Source organism: Sus scrofa, chromosome 10, assembly GCF_000003025.6.
Source record: "Sus scrofa isolate TJ Tabasco breed Duroc chromosome 10, Sscrofa11.1, whole genome shotgun sequence".
Lineage (NCBI taxonomy): Eukaryota > Metazoa > Chordata > Mammalia > Artiodactyla > Suidae > Sus > Sus scrofa.
Window position 1 is genome coordinate 1,158,841 of NC_010452.4, and position 15,909 is coordinate 1,174,749.

General features: G+C 47.6%; 1 long non-coding RNA gene across 1 annotated transcript in view; it reads left to right on the forward strand.

Annotated features, from left to right (window-relative positions):
- The window catches only part of LOC102166310, a 381,125-nt gene continuing 378,608 nt past the window's right edge, over window positions 13,393–15,909 (forward strand). The window contains exon 1 of the long non-coding RNA XR_002336117.1: window positions 13,393–14,817. This is a non-coding gene — a long non-coding RNA (uncharacterized LOC102166310). The remainder of the gene's footprint in view (window positions 14,818–15,909) is intronic.

Below are 15,909 nucleotides of genomic sequence, written 5' to 3' on the forward strand. Positions count from 1 at the left end.
TGTTCTAATCTACTTATAGTAAACACCAAATACCTCCTTTCTATAATTTAAGAGATTATAAGAAAATCGAATGTGGGACCCTAAGTGAACTGGGCACATGTGATTCTATAAACCTCCCTCAACTTGGATCTCATCTTATCAGTAACATTTTCATCAGGAGGCCCTTCTTTCAAGTCATTCTTGATGAACATACACTTTCTGCACATTGGATTCATTTTCATTTATTGTCAACCTCTGACTTCTAATCATTTCCACCAAAGCGAGTGGTCATGTCAGACTCTATTTGGTTAGGTTTTGCAAATGAAGTTGAGCAAGGACCAAAGCTGGTGTCTTATTTCCAAGTTCAAATAAACGGAAATGTTGCTGCAAGAACACGGACACCTTATTTGCGGTTGGACTGGAACATTCTCTTACATGACACAGGACTTAAATGCCAGAGCAGAGATGCACAGAGGCAGCCTGGAGAGGCCGTTTGGAAAGGAGCATCTATCTGGTTATCAGAGAACAACTTCCATAAGCGACTGTGCTTCATTTTTCCAATTTCTAATATCAGGATTCCAACGGTTTGCCTTTGCTTCTCCCACACACTAAAACGGTTCACGGTAGTGACTTAGAGCCTTTGTTTTTCTCCACTGTGTGATTTTTCCTGAAAGCGTCTATCGAGGTTGCCTGACATGCTCTGTCCTTCCCAAAGCCATGCCGCCTGTTTCTTGACACATCCGGACTGCATTTCCTCTTTCTCAAGATTTGCTTTTGTGTTTACTTACGTTTTTTGTTTTTTTTTTTAAACCAAGTACTGATGTCAGACCCTCTGCAAATGTCACCCTCTCCTTCTCAGGTGGACACCTCTGTCAGCACTGACCACTGCAGCGTGGTTCTGCTTCTCTTGTGGGCACCAGTGGTCTGTGGTTCTCCTGTTTCCTGTGTCTGCTCTGTCCTTTCCAAGGAGGCTTGGTTCACTATCCCCCTTTTCCTTTTTTTTTCTTTTTCTTTTTTGATTGAGCAAAAGGGTTTGAACCCACTGCATCTTTGTCTTGCTAATGTCGCCGCATGTCAGAGGGCCGTGGTGGGGGTTCAGTGCCAGGCTGTACGTTTGGCCTGACTCGTGTGTTTGATCGTTATCAGCCAACTTCTTGCTGGCTTCCTCTGTGCAGAAGTCACAGGTGACCCTTCAGCAGCTTGTCGCTGTGGCAGGGCTGGAGGGAGATTTTTGCTCCTTTTGAGCTTCTGCAGTTACCAAGACTAGACCCAGAAAAAATGGGACTTAGATGGAATTTGTTCTAGGTAGTAGGTTTTCTAGTTTTATTTGTAGGTTAGAGCCCTTTGCCTAGATTCCTCCTTCCTAAAACTCCTAGAATTTGGCAACCCAGCTGCTCCAGAGGCAGTGCTCTTGCCATGCAATGCTGCATCCACAGGGCTCATCTTCCAGACTGTTCCTTTTTCTGGCGATGTGTATTTCTCATAGCTCTCCTTTGCTCCTAGCTGGTGTATTTTTGTAGACTAATATGTTAGGACAAATGTATGTTCAGATGTTAATGATGTGGAAACATCACAGACTGTCTCAGCCAACCCCCATCTGATTATCTCGCCATCTGCTTTTTGCAGATACCCACAGCTGGAAGGAGCCAACATTCCCAGCTCCAGGCCTTATCCAGCTCCAGTTTCTGAGCCAGTCCGTGATGGTCCGAGTCAATTCAGTTTGGATTAGATCAGGGATATCTACAAATTGAGAAAACACGGCTGCCACCACCTGGGAAGGCTTTTCTGACAATTCCAAAGGTAGCTGAATCCCAGAGTACAAGGAGCCCTTCTTCTAGTCTCTTCTTCTTCTGTTTTCTTCTCTTATGTGTTTGGTTATATTTGTAGAAGCAGGAGATTAGGGCAGTATGGTGGGAATTCAAAGTTAGAACAAGCTCTCTCTCTCTTTTTTTTTTTTGTCTTTTTAGGGTCACACCTGCAGCATAGAGAGGTTCCCAGGCCAGGGGTCAAATAGGAGCTACATCTGCCTGCCAACACCACAGTCACGGCAACACCAGATCTGAGCTGTATCTGCAACCTGCACCACAGCTCATGGCAATGCCAGATCCTTGACCCACCGAGCGAGGCCAGGGATCGAACCTGCAATGTCATGGATACTCGTCTAGTTCATTACCACAGGCATCATCCCGGGAACACCCAAGATCATAGTCTTACTTTATGATAAGTTTATTTGATGATACAGAAGAGCAGGATATCTAAACTACAAGCTGCTCTGGCCTTCTGTTATATTCTTTGTGAAAATCAGGTAATTTTTACCTTGAGAAAATTTTGTCTTTTATTTCTTATCTTTGTGAGGTTTTAAATTCTAGCTCATCTTGATTTGGTGTCTTGTTTATCTCCCCTCTGCCTTTTTCCCTTTGTGATTCTGTTTTGCCCAGGCCCCCAGTGTGAGCCGGTGAGATCTGACCACACCAAAGACAGTGCCTCGAACTATTAAAAGCAGCCTGGTTTGCGTGGGAGTTTGTTCCATTCTTCCAGCCTGGGGTTTCTTTTCTCACATCTTGTTGATGCAGAATTGAGGCTGTGTGCCTCCCCCACATGCGCAAGTGAGCAGGCAGTGCAAAGGGAGATGCGTGGTGAAGTGTGCACTGAATCACAGCAGGAGGGGGGCCGTGGGCAAGAAAGGAGGGAAGCTGGTCAGAGCAGGGGAAGGACTGCCAGTGTCACGGGGCTGCCGTGTTGTGCTCTCTGACCCGACCCTCACCTGCCTTCACTGTTCACCCTTCAGCAGCAGCTGGTTCCTGAGAAAACGGTGACCTGTGTAGGGAGTAGGGGCCTCGTGAATCACAAGATTCTCTCCCGTTCTGGAAGTCACATTCTTTCAAACCCGTCTCTGGTGGATGGCTACCTTTTATGATTCATCCTTTACATCATTCAGGGATCCATTGTTCACCTTGCGCAGACAAGGAACCTCAAAATGAGATTCCTCCCCCTTTCTACAGAAGTCCCCTGACTGGGGACACTTTGCAAGATAGTGGAGTGGTCCCGGGAATACCGGGGAGAAGCTTTCCATCTCAGTTCTCCTTTTAGCAGCAAAGGTGCTTGGCACAGTATATCACGCCAGAACTCAGGATCAAAGAGCTTTGAAATGTTGGGGTTGGATTTTTTTTTTTTTCCTCCTGGCCGAAACCACACCCAACCGTCAAATCGGGCATCGGTCAGTTCACAGGAGGAGGGTCTGAGCAGCTGTGAATGTCCCTAAAAGCAGAGGGGCGTCTGACGGCAGAGCTGCCGAAAGGTGAGAATGCTGACCAGGTGTCTGATCTCACAGACCATAAAGGGCCCGTGATCACAGCAAATTAAAGTCTGTTTTAATAGCCACAGCCTCATACCTCATTGGCAATAGTTGGTTTTAACCAATGATTAAACTGTACCAAATATTACACAGTAAGGAGTTCCCGTCATGGCTCAGCAGAAAGGAATCTGACTAGTATCTATGAAGATGCAGGTTTGATCCCTGGCCCTACTCAGTGGGTTAAGGATCCGGTGTTGCCATGAGCTGTGGTGTGGGTTGCAAATGAGGCTCGGGTCCTGCGTGGCTGTGGCTGTGGCTGTGGCTGTGGTGTAGGCCAGCGGCTACAGCTCTGATTCAAGCCCTAGCCTGGGAAGCTCCATATTCCTATTACATAGGAAGTAAACAGGTCATTATCCAAATTTTTTTTCTCAGAAGCACGGAACAGCCCCCTTTCCTCCTCCTCTGATTTGCTTTTTTGGCTAAAACCCTTGCATGTTTGCACCCAAACACTCTTCTTTGCCCCCGTCCCCGCCTTTTTTTCTTCCCTGACTTCGTTAGCTTCTGACTGTGTGGACAGACCATGGCTACCTGATTTCACTGTGAAACCCTCAGCTTCATTAAGTCTTTCTTTGTGTAATTAGAGGCACAGAGAAAGCTACTGGTTAGTGGAAAGCTTACTGCCTCTGAGGGCTCTGCCTCCCTCCGCTCCAGTAGAATCTATAGCCTTTCAGTCAAAATCTACAAGCAAAGCAGATTTCTTCTTCATCTTTGTCTTCCTATTCTTTTTTTTTTTTTTTTGCCGCCTCACAGCATGTGGAATTCCTGAGATCAGATCCAAGCTGTAGCTGCAACCTATGCCAAAGCTTATTGAAGAAGAGGTGAAGGGCTGAGGCTTACACTAATGCCTTTAGCTCTCCAACAAATATTTATTGAGTGCTTATTGCATAGCAACTGCTCTGCTAAGTATTAGGGTTCTAGAGATGAATCTTATCCTGGAGAGTGACATATAAGTGGGAAATTACAGAACCTATGTTACGTGTAGTGCGTAGGGTTAAGCACAGGGTATTTTGTGGGGGAAGGAGGTAAACTGGCACCTAAGCCCGTATCAGCAGGGTGATGAAACATAAATTCACTCAACACATAGTACTTACTCTGTGCCAGTTACTGTTCCAGGCCCTCTGAGAGCGGCCACGCTCAACGGGCAGGTGCTTCCGTCCTTTGCCCTTTTGCTTTCTGCACTCAGCCAGCTGCCACTTTGCCACCACGAGCTTTCCAAGGGCAAAAGCCGGAAGCCAAGGATGGCTGAGCAGAACCAAAGAGGACCTGGGGCTCCGATGCAATTCCAGAGCCACAGCATGAGCCTGGTCAGCAGCCCGCCGGGTCTCTTGGACCAGAGAAAAAGAAAACGCACAGACTCAGTCATCTCACCGACATTATGCTACACTTTCTGTTCTTACTGCTGTAACACACATAGGCTGGGTGATTTCTTTTCCGCTGTTGTCTTAGTTGGTATTTGTATTCCTCCTGATTAATGCGAAGGTTTGCTTTTTGGCCCCTGCGGTTATCTTTGTAACGATGACTTTATGGTTGTATGCTTTAGCCTTTACTGCTTTCAGTGGTGTCTCTTGCTATGAATTATCATCCTGATAGTATACCTTACTTTCCCTGCTTCTCTCCTTTCCCTCCGCAATACATTGTTGGCATCTGATATTTTCTTAGCTTGTCTCAATACTTTCAAATACTATTAACTCGGCTCGGCTTTGCGTTCTCACTTGACCCCCAGCAAATGTAAGACGGGAACCTCAGGATATCCCCAGTGACCTCTGCCCTGCCCGCCCTCTCCAACTTTTGTTCATTGGAGCATCCGCCCCTGGGTGATTGGGGCATGAAGATGGTGAGGGGATGTGGGCTCCAGCCTTTCTGGAAGGAGTTCATGCTCCAGAGAGAGACCAGGCAAAGAGAAGCCTCCTCCGCCTTTTTCTAGTTGCTTTCATCAGCAGTTGTGCACCAAAGGCTTCTTTCCCAAAGCCATAGGGACAGCTGAATGCAGCAGAGGGCCAGAGATTTCATTCGCTGTCTAAGACAGAAGCTCAGCCCCCTATGCAGCAAAAGCACAAAGCAGGCGAGCTGTGTGGAAAACGGAGCGTGTGCTCGGGACTCTAGATTCTGACCCATTCGGGCAGCCCATGCGGCCACGGAGAGCTCTGCTCCTGTCTTCTCCACTGTGGCGTCCTCTCTGCCTCGTCCGAAGTCCTCCCTCCGCCTCTGCCTGCCTGTGGCGAAGGAATGGTGTTCTCTGCCCACCAACAAAGGGCTCTGCCCTCTCTGAGTCTTAATTCGAGTTTTCTTTGCTTCTATAACAATCTGTTATCTCAAAAAATGTGACATTCTTTGAAATTACTGTCTTGAAAAGATATCACCCGCACCCCAGTGTTCATAGTAGTGTTATTATTTTTTAATGATTTTTATTTTTTCCATCATAGTTTGTTTCCAGTGTTCTGTCAGTTTTCTACTGTATAGCAAAGTGACCCAATAACACACACACACACACACACACACACACACACACACACACACACACACATACATGCTTTTTCTCACATTATCCTCCATCCTGCTCCATCATAAGTGACTAGATACAGTTCCCAGTGCTATACAGCAGGAGCTCATTGTTATCCATTCCGAAGGCAAAAATATGGAACGCTTCCGGAATTTGCGTGTCATCCTTGCGCAGGGGCCATTCTAATCTTCTTTGTATCATTCCATTTTTATTTTTTTTAAATTTTTTATTTTTTTGTCTTTTTGCTGTTTCTAGGGCTGCTTCATGTGGCATATGGAGATTCCCAGGCTAGGGGTCTAATCGGAGCCGCAGCCACTGGCCTACGCCAGAGCCACAGTAACTCAGGATCCGAGCGCGTCTGCAACCTACACCACAGCTCATGGCAATGCCGGATCCTTAACCCATTGAGCAAGGCCAGGGATCGAACCTACAACCTCATGGTTCCTAGTCAGATTCATTAACCACTGAACCACGATGGGAACTCCTGTGTCATTCCAATTTTAGTATATGTGCTGCCAAAAATGAGCACCATAGTAGCATTACTTACAGTAGCCAAGACATGGTTACAACCTAAGTGTCCATTGATGGATGACTATAATATTATCTATCTATCTATCTATCTATCTACCTTCTATTATAGATAATGAAGTATCACTCAGCCATAAAAAGGAAGACAAATTGCTATTGGGGACAAATTGCATAAAACTTGAGGACATTAGGCTAAGTGAAATAAGTCAGACAGAGGCAAACACTGTATGATCTCACTTATAAAATGGAATAAAAAAACCCCCAAACAACTCATACCTTATTCACAAAACAGAAATAGACTCCAAGATTTCAAAACCAGACTCGTGGTTACCAAAGGGGAAACACTTGGGGGGAGGGATGGATTGAGAGGTTGGGATGGGCATACACCCCCCTCTGTTCCCAACTGATCCGCATCAAGGACTTACTGCATAGCTTGGGGAAACCTAGTCAATACTCTGTAATAGCCCACGTGGGGCGAGAATCTGAAAAAGAATGGATACACATGTACATGTCTGGCTGATTCACTTTGCTGTACACCTGAAACGAACCCAACACTGCACATCAGCTACACTCCAATTGATGTGTAGAAAGAAGCAACGCAACTCGTAGATATGGAACCCAGATCAGGGGTTGCCAGAGGTGAGGGGCGGGGTGTGCAGGAAGTGAGGGAAGGAGGTCAAACGCACAAACTCCGGTATGAGACAACGTCGTCCTGGACGTGCAGCCTGCTGACCCGGGGTAACAGCACCGTCCTGTACGTTTGAAAGTTGCCGAGAGAGTAAGCAGATCATGGACGTTCTCGCCACCAGAAAAGAGTGTTGGGAGGTGACGGATGTTGACTAAACTCATCGTGCTCATTTCAGCCTGTGCACGTGTTGAATCACGGTGTTGCACACCTGCCACTAGCTCAGTGTCCCATGTCAGTTATATTTCAGGGTGGGGAGAAATTAAACCTGTAAGTAGGAACACTTTTAAGAAGTACCAGGGAAGACGATGATGTTGTGGCTATTTTTCTGTTTTTATTTTCCTCGTTGTTGCATCAGGAGCTGTGTCCGAACACTCCCTGTTTAAACTCTGCTTAGAAACAGAGCTCGGAACTCTGTTCAGAGACTCAGTGGCTCCTGGATATACATGGGGACTCCACACTGGGGGGCTTCTCTCTCTCTGTTCATGTTTTAACGTTTTACTGGCATGGAGTTGATTGACAGGTTGTCCAACAAGGTGACTCCGTTGTATGCAAGGACACACATCCATTCTCTCTCCGATTCCTTTCCTACACAGACGAATCCCAGGACTCTGGGTAGAATTCTCTGTGCTCTACAGCAGGTCCCCACTGGCCAGCCATTCCGTATACTCAGTGTGCACACGCCAACGCCCAGACCCAGTCCACCCCCCACAACCTGTCCCCTTTGGGAACCGTAAGTTTTTCAAAGTCTGTGAGTCTGTTTCTGTTCTGCAAATAAGTTCATTTGTATCCTGTTTTTTAAGATTCCACACATTAGTGATAGCATGTTTGTCTTTCACTCTCTTGAGCCTCGAGTGTGGGCACAGCTGTTTGCAGCTTTGACCTCATTCCTCTTAGGTTATTTTGAAAGAGGCGCTGCTCGCTCTATCATACCGCTCTGAGTGCCTTTAAAAATGGGGAAAGAGGGGGTTCCCTTTGTGGCTCATTGGAAATGCATCCAACTAGTATCCATGAAGATGTGGGTTTGGTCCCTGGCTTTTCTCAGTGGGTTAAGGATCCGTCGTTGCCACGAGCTCTGGTTTGACCCTTAGCCAGGAAACTCTCATATGCGCGGGTATGGCCCTAAAAAGCAAAATAATGCTACTACTAATAAAATAAAGATGGGAAAAGAATAGCTTGTCAAGCTTAACTTGGACACATGTGCTGAAAGGAGGCGGTGAAGGTGATGGCAAGGTCAGCCGAGCCTCAGGCCAGCTTCCTGTTCTGTCGCCTGCTGAGGACCCAGGTCTGGGTGTCTGGTCATCACAGTTCACAACTGACTCTCCACCTCCCACCATCCCGCCCCCGCCCCCGCCCGCACTCCTGAGCAAGGAGCTCCTGTTGAGCAGCCTGATTATGAAATGATACCATTGAATCTTTCCAACAGTTCATGAGGTCAATATAACTACTTCCACTTAGATAAGGAAAGGGAGGCCGAGGGGATTGATGACGTAGCACACCCACCATCACAGCCCATCCCCGTGGTGAACCGAGAGGAAGAACCCTCCTCCCCGGCCCTCGGGCCCTGCCTGCTCTGTTCTCCGGGCCAAGGACCAGCTCCCTCCTGAGGAACCGTCTCACTTCTCTTAGAGGCTGGTCCCTTGCGGTGTCTGCTCGTGGCTCTCCCTTCATTCCTGGATCTCTGGGGCCCGGCAGGGAACACCTCCTCCCCTTGGCTCTGCCGTCGTTTCTGTCCCTCCCCCTCTCGAAGGAAAAGGAACACACACACAATTAATGCCCCTAAAAAAGGAAGTAAAAATCTCCCATCTAAAGTGGGTTTTTTTGTGTGTGTGGAAGTTCCCTCCTGGCCCAGTGGGTTAAGGATTCTGTATTGTCACTGCTGTGGTTCTGGTGACAGCTGTGGCCCGGGTTTAATCCCTGGCCCAGAAACTTCTATATGCTGTGGGTGCAGCCAAAAAAATAAAAGTAAAAATAAAAATAAAAAAGTGACCTCTCTCTCTCTTTTTTTTTCCCCAGTGATAGGACATTTTTACATACCATTGAAGTTTTCTCTGTTAATCAATAAAAGGGTTTAAGTTTTTATATCTTGAGGCGCTGCCTATAACTTCCTTTTCAGGAACTGCAATGAATGGGACACACACACACACACACACACACACACACTCTTATGTTCTCCCTGGAGGTTTAGTCTTGGTTGTGTAATAGGACTTTATTCCATCCAGTGCAGTTTTCATTTTGGAAATGGTAGTTTCCCTCTCAAGAAGTTTAATTTGTATCTTTTTATATCTTCCGTATCTTCTGCTAACATCTTCAGTCTTCTCATTTCTTGAACATGCGGGGTGCAGTTATAGTGACCCTTCCGATGTGCTGGCATGCTGGTTGTATTACTGGTATCATTTCGGGAGAAGCTGCAGCTGACTGATTTCCATCATTAGTGTGGATTGTCGTTTTTTTTGCATGCCTGGTCATTTTTTCATTGGATGCCAGAAGTTAGGATTTTACCTTTGGGGGTGCCAGATAATTTTCGTGCTTATGAATTTTCTTCGACACAGTGACTTGACAGCATTTTGATTTTTCTAGGTTGGGATTTCTTAGCTGGGATCAAAGCAGTGTTTGGTCGCAGGCTGCTTTCTTTCCTGCTTTGGAGACAAGGCTGTTTGTGGTACTTTACCCAGGATCCTTTGAATTTTAGGTCTTGTGCTCTGGTTTGGGGACTAATTCTGTCTCCATGGGATCCCTGAGTATTGTTCCCGTGTATCCTTTTCCTTTTCCGTGGTTCTCTCCTTGGCCTCAGGCGGTTTCATCCCAGACACGCGCTTATCAGTGCTCACCTGATGTGATGTGGGCCCTCTGCAAGCTGGACAGTCATTTCTCCGTGTGGCTCATTCTTTTCCATTTTTTTTTTTTTTCCTGCTGACGCTAGCTGCTCTGGTCCCTCTCAACCCCAGCATTGCCTCTTTCTCAGGAAGGCTCTGGTGCCCTGCTGGGCTCCAGGCTTCCCGCTGAAAGCATCTCCTGGCTCCCTAGGGTCCTGGCTCATCAGGTCCTCACATTAGGCCTGATGTTTTGAGCCCTAACACAGGGAGTCTTCGAATAAAGAGATCCCCAGCTTAGCGACATCCTCAGATCCACTGGCCATGGTATCATGTCACTTTTACGTGGATATAAGCATGACCGGGTCCTAACTCCTTGCTGTGGCATTCCACGTTGACAGCCCATTCCTGTCAAAATGTTATTCTTCATTCAGACAGTGACTTGATTACAACTGCGACCTTCCGAGCACTGCCCTACTGACCTTATGATGCTCACTGATGAACCTACTATAACGTATTATGTTTATACATTAGACATAATGTAATATAATGATTGTAGTTCTTAGCAAGTGACCTGGATTTGCCGTTTTTTAAGCTGGAGTGTTAGACTCTGTCTCTGGCGTGATGGCATTTGAGGTTGGAAAGAAGTAGTGTAAATGGACAGATGGGCTCTCACTGGTCAAATGACCCCCCGGGGTCAGCCACCGATCACTGTCAGAGATGGGGACGCCTCTTGGGAACATGACTTCCAAGCACTTGTCCTGACCTCCAGCCCACACTGTCCATCGTTCAAACCCTGCTTGTGATAAAGGAGGCACTGCTCGTTTCACGAGGGTGTGTATGTCACATGGTGACGCTCAAGTTTGTATTTTTTTTTTTTCTTTTTAGGGCCGCCCCTGTGGCATATGAAAGTTCCCAGGCTAGGGGTCCAGTCAGAGCTGCAGCTGTCAGTCTATGCCACAGTCAGAGCAATGCAGGATCCGAACCATATCTGGGACCTGCACTGCAGGTCGTGGCAATGCCAGATCCTTCACCCACTGAGTAAGGCCGGGGATCGAGCCCACATCCTCATGGATACTAGTTGGGTTCTTAACCCCTTGAGCCACAAGGGGACCTCCTGTGACTCTCATGTTTGGACGTGTCACAGGCCGGTCTAGAAATTCATTCCTGGACGAGCATACATCACTCTACCCTATCACTGCAGGCAATAACACAGTGTATTTCCAACAGTTTCACCTGTAAAGAAAGCCTTGCCACAGTACCTGCATCTGAAAATGAAAATCCCCTTCAAAACGGGTGTCACCTGGTGGATCCTTCAGTGTTGTGATCTGGGAAGGGATAAACTCAGGGAAGTAAAGTGTTCTGGGGGGGGGGGGGCTGGCTGTCAGGGGACTTCTGCTCTCACCGGCGCAGTTCTGGGTCAATGCGCTTTTGTTCTATAGACGGTGATTCCAAAGAAATATTACTCTAGACCACACCTGCCTGTCTCCCCGCTTCAGATTCAGTATGGAAGTCATTTCACCCCGCTCGTAAAAGTAAGAGCCACAGCCAGTGATCAAGTAAGACGACAGATATAAGGTCATCTCGGACATTCTGGATCACTTGGTCTGAGCTTTAGTAACTTATCCCTTGAGACAAATGGCATCATCCCCATGTAACAGGTTAGACAACCGAGTTCCATGGAGTCTCCTTTTCTCACCGAATGTGCTGAAACTTGGAATAGAACTGAAGTGTGACGTTGGAGGTGGTGCTCGTTCCAGAGTTTTAAGCCGATTCTCCAAATCGCTGCTTTGTGTGGCTCAAGGTGACAGTGCTCCATGGTGCCACTGCCCTGGGTGTCAAAGCGTTTCCCCTGGGGACTTTCTTAGCACCACGGGGGAAAATCTTTCCCATCCAGACCAAGATTTTCCCTCCCTCGGGTGGTCCTGAGGCCTCTTGTGTAGCTTCTTCTTTTTTTAAGGGCGCACCATGGCATATGGAAGTTCCCAGGCTAGGGGTCTAACTGGAGCTGCAGCTGCCAGACTACATCACAGCCACAGCAATGCAGGATCCGAACTGCGTCTGCGACCTACACTGCAGCTCACGGCAACACCATATCCTTAACCCCCTGAGCGAGGCCAGGGGTCGAACCCACGTCCTCATGGATACTAGTCGGGTTCATTACGACTGAGCTACAGAGGGAACTCCTCTCCTGTAGTTTCTGTTTTGGATTGGCGTCTTTCCCAGGTTGGCTTTTGGTTTGGGGGTGAACAACCGTGTGTGGGCACAGCTCATAGAGGAAGCTCTTCCCTGGAAACTTCTCTTCCATAGCTGAAAGGTATCCCCTCAACGTCGTCAGGGGCTGTCTTGTCCCACGCAGTTCTTCTTGCAGAAAGTCTCCTCCGTATATGAAGACTGGTTTTTAACAGCGTGTTCGGACCTCTGCCTAATTGTCAAGGGTGATTTAGAAGCTCTAACTCTTTCAGTCCAAGACTAGACTAAGAATGAGGTGCCATCACTCTTAGGACAGGGCTCGAGAGTTGCATGTCTCACTGAGCATCCCCAATCCAGCATCCCTCTCATTTGGGGTTTCACATTCCTCTGTTGCACGATGACTTTGAGTGTGCTTTGAAAACTGCAGTGTGGGGAGGTCTCTTCCCAGACTGTGTTGATCTTCAAGGCAATGCTTTAAGATCACTCAGGAAGAGAAGCTCTTGCAGCAAATATGACAGATTTTTCTTTGATGGCAGTAAGCTCAGAAAGAAGTATGAGGCCGACTGTAACACTATGATTCCAAGGGCTTTATGAGAACCCTGCACACCATGGGGCTTTCCATTAGAAAAACATTAAAATTTAGTTCTGTGAAATCTAGGGGCTTTCTGATGTTCGGCGGTAACTGAACTGGACTGAAATTAAATCTCGTTTCACAAGCATCCTGTGTCAGTTTCTTTGCAGTTCAGGAAATAGCTTCAAAAAAGATGAGAAAGATATACAATAGCGATGCAGGATGCCCCGCACACTAGTTCACACTAATGCAGCCGTTTCCGGGAATCAGTGGTTGATTATTTCTCACGTGATATACTTAAAATACAGCGATGGGAGGACATCCACACTCCAATTCCCAAGCATCTTCGTTCGTGCCATCGTGTGTTCTGATGCCCACCACAAACTCTGGCATGTGGACACATGCGTCTGAATGTTATGTATGCTTTCTCATGTTTCTATATCCATGGATCATTCAAGAGACATTTTAGGATAATTCTGACATATTACACTTCTCCTAAAGAATCTCTAAGGATCCTTGCTACGAGTTTCCCTTGTGACTCCACGGGTTAAGAACCTGACATAGCGTCCATGTGGATGCAGGTTCAATCCCTAGCCTCACTCAGTGGATGAGGGATCCGGCATTGCTGCAAGCTGCAGGATAGGTCACAGATGGATCTCGGACCCTGTGTTGCTGTGAGTGCTGTGGCTGTGGTGTAGGCTGGCAGCTGCAGCTCCAATTTGACCCCTTGCTTGGGAACTTCCATATGCTGCAGGTGCAGCCCTAAAAAGAAAAAGAAAAAAAAAAAACAACCCTTTACTAGAAGGACATGGTGGTTTAAAAAGGGAACGACTGACATGACTGACTCAGACTTTTAGAGCAGAAGCACCCTCTTTGCCACATATATCAGTTTGTCTTCACAGCAACACTGCGAGACAGCTATTGCTGTTCTTATGTTGTACAGCGGAAAATCCAGGCTCAGAGGTTTTTTCTTTTTACACCTGCTTCAGATCACAACTGGAATAAGAAGTACATACATTGAGAACTCAGTATGGGCTGTTTGCTGTATATTTGTCGGTCCTCACAGGACCCCAGAAGAAAGGACAGCGTTGTCTCTGTGGGACAGATGAGGTGACCATAGCTCTGAGAGGTTAGTTAGGGATCTGAGTTAACAACGTCAGCACCATGTAGGCTGGGGTTCTCAGTGTCGGGTGCCTGATTTGCTGCCCAGTGGCTGTCCCCTCCACTGTATTTCCTTTCCCTGGCCCATTGGACAGAGGAGGGACCCACACCCAGGACCTCTGACTCCATTGCCCATGGAGCGTCCACTCTGAGAGCGGTCAGTTGTATAAGTGCAGGAATTTAACTGGCGTGGAAGTCTCAACAAATAGATGGTTCCCCACAACAGGAATTCTTTTTTACATAATGTATTGCACATGCAAGTACAACTGTAGACATATCTGCCCCAAGATGCCCTTGGCTAAGCCTGACAGGATGGATGCTTCAGCAGCTCAGGGGTCAATATCCCCAAGAGCCCCTTATCTGCAAAGGACCCTGGACCATGACCAGTTGCCACTGCGGTCATAAGTGTGGATAAAACATCATCATAATCAAATCTCCCCAAGGCACTTCTCAGAATATTTGAGACATGTTCCCTGTGTCCTTTGCAAAGCCTCGACTTTGATTCAGCCAGGAAAGCCCTTTGAGAGAAGTGGTGCCACGTCACCCTGGGGTACTGCCCCTGCCCTTCGGCTTCAGAGCTGCACGTAGAACATGGCTGTGCAGAACCCATGGCTGTGTCCTTGGGGTCCCCTCACAGGTCCACTCCCCTTCTCAGTTTCACTCTCACTCTTGAACTTCCCCCATGACATGTGCTGAGAGGGAAGTGTTCCTGCTGACAGTTGTTCAGGATGGTGGCAGCCTGGGGTACTCTCTTTCTTTCAAAATAAATGGCTCCGATGTTTGGAAAATGCCAGCATGAAAGCTGGTGGCCACAGTTGGCCATAGGCTGCATGGGCCAGGATGGGGCTTCAGTCCTTTACCTCCACTGGAAAGTCCCTTGCTGAGTGGGGCTCAGGCTGGGAGCCCTGGCCGGCCACACACAGCTCCCAAGAAAGGAGATGAAGCTGCAGACGGATGCCCTCGGGGGAGTGATGCTCGGGAGAAAATGCAACTGAAAACCTTATCCTTGAAGATGGGGGCAAAAAACTCCAGGTAGGAGTTCCCATCATGGCTCAGTGGTTACTGAATCTGACTAGCATCCGTGAGGATGCAGGTTCGATCCCTGACTTTCCTCAGTGGATTAAGGATCCAGCATTGCTGTGAGCTGTGGCGTAGGTCACAGATGAGGCTTGGATCCTCAGTTGCTGTGGCTGTGGCATAGGCTGGTGGCTACAGCTCTGATTTGACCCCTAGCCTGGGAACCTCCATGTGCCACAGGTTCAGCCCTAAAGAGCAAAAAAACAAAAAACAAAAACTCCCGCTGAAGTCACACTCCTGAGTGATGTGGAATTGGGGCTGGATGCCCTGCCATCTCCTGCATCACTCTTCATGGGGTGTCCTTGAAAACATCTGTTCCCCATATGTTGTCATCCGTTCTTGTGGCGATTAAAGGGAAGGTTCTTTAGCTCAGGGTTGTCCTTTGCAAGTTACATTAGCCCCCATGATGCTGAGTCTGAAGAGGCCCCAGTTTTTGGACCTTCCAAGGTCATCTGAAAAGGAGACGTGCTTGGCTGTTCATTATGGAAGTGAGTTCTAACTGAGCGTTTGTGAAGCAGAGGCCACCTTCTTCCCAGGGACTGTAGGGGCAGGTTCCAGGCTGGCTGGAGGCTGGCACAGCACGGGGAGAGCAGCCCTCTGCCCCTGGAGGGGACTCCCGGGTTTGCAAGTGGCACCGCCTCGGGACCCACACCCAGAGTTCACGAAAAACCACGACTTCCTCACCAAAGCCCCGGCCATCCTCCTTGGAGGCTCACAGCTTCAGAGTAACTTTAAGTAGGGCAGTTGCTGGCCACAGCTGTTTACTTGTTATTTTATTTTTTTCTTTTTGGTTAAAACTTTGAGTTAGTAGATGGCAATTTTGAAGACTTCTGAGGAATGCTTTGGGGGAAAGGCAGCATTTATGGTTAAAGCCACATTCCAGTGAAAGGAGCGTGTGGCCTTTTAACGTCTTGTCAGGGTTGGATGTTACTGTCATCAGCTACTCAAGCGAAGACGTTTCATCAGTGTGCACTGCACTCTATTTGAAGGGATTTCAAAGGAATTCAGTGTTTTTTTTTTTTTTTTTTTTTTTTAACCCAGTAGAGA